The sequence below is a fragment of the Myotis brandtii genome, unplaced genomic scaffold, assembly GCF_000412655.1.
Source record: "Myotis brandtii unplaced genomic scaffold, ASM41265v1 scaffold64, whole genome shotgun sequence".
Taxonomy (NCBI): domain Eukaryota; kingdom Metazoa; phylum Chordata; class Mammalia; order Chiroptera; family Vespertilionidae; genus Myotis; species Myotis brandtii.
Genome location: NW_005370460.1, coordinates 392323 through 393659, shown reverse-complemented (window position 1 = coordinate 393659; position 1337 = coordinate 392323).

Sequence of the window (1337 nt, the reverse complement as noted above, 5' to 3'; positions counted from 1 at the left end):
GGAGCAGCCGCGTGTGGGTCTGAGGAAGCACAGAAGGAAACGCTGGGAGGAAAGCAAGAGGATGGCGGGAAACGATAAAGGCAGCGGGTAAAGGCAAGAGACGTTGCCGATTCAGATTTAGGGATAGGATAGCAATCTGCATGAGAGAAGGGCGCCCGGGGGGACGGGAAGGAAAGGGACGGACCAACCGAGAGGCGGAGGGCGGGCGGGCAAGTGGACAGTACTCTGGCAAAGAACAGGGCAGTGGTCAAGTGCCTGTTTGAGTTGGAAGATCGTAGATCCTGGGAGTTGAAAGACATTTAGGGCTCATCAATGCTACATCCCACACAATGAAAAACAAACAAACATCTCCAACAAGGTTAATGAGCTCCTCCCAAAAGCTTATTCGTTCAATTCCAACATGACAATGTGCCCTCCATTGTGCCAGGCATGTTGGTGAAGCTCTAGAGAGAGAGAGAGAGAGAGAGAGAGAGAGAGAGAGACTATGGCCTTGCACCTATTGTTGCCATTAAAATAGCTTTCAAGCCCTGGCCGGTTTGGCTCAGTGGATAGAGCCTCAGCTGCAGACTGAAGGGTCCTGGGTTTGAGAAAGCACAGAAGGAAACGCTGGAAGGAAAGCAAGAGGATGCTTGGGAGGCGGGGAACAATAAAGGATTGTTCGATTCCCGGTCAGGGCACATGCCTGGGTTGCGGGCTCGATCGCCAGTGGGGGGCGTGCAGGAGGCAGCCAATCAATGGTTCTCTCTCATCATTGATGTTTCTCCCTCTCCCTCTCCTTTCCTCTCTGAAATCAATAAAAAAAATATATTTTTAAAAAGTTTTCAATATGCAAGTTCCATGCCCTAGAGTAGTGATGGCGAACCTATGACACGCGTGTCAGAGGTGACACGCGAACTCATTTTGGGTGACACGCATCGACAGAGACAAAAAAAATGCATAATTCAAATATTTGTCTCTCGCAACGGCCAGAGTTGGGCATCACTCGAGTAATATTATTACTCACGTTACTCATGATCAATAATGCAATTCTAAAACCGATGTAAACATGTACATCGGTGTTGTGTAGCAAAGATACATAGTGAAAACATCCAAGATACATTGTTCCAATATTGACATTAATATAAAAAGGTTAAGAATTGCACTATAAAGAGATTAATCTTTACTCATGACATTTTATTTTTACTCGAGTGACAAAATGCCCAATTCTGGAAACGGCCTCATTATTGTCAACATGTGCCTCGGGTAAGCTTCCCGTGCGTTCGGGTGCATTCGGCAAACGGACCCACTTGATCACCATGTTCGTTAGGAGACAGGAGTGGGAGGGTTAGAAGAAAAAG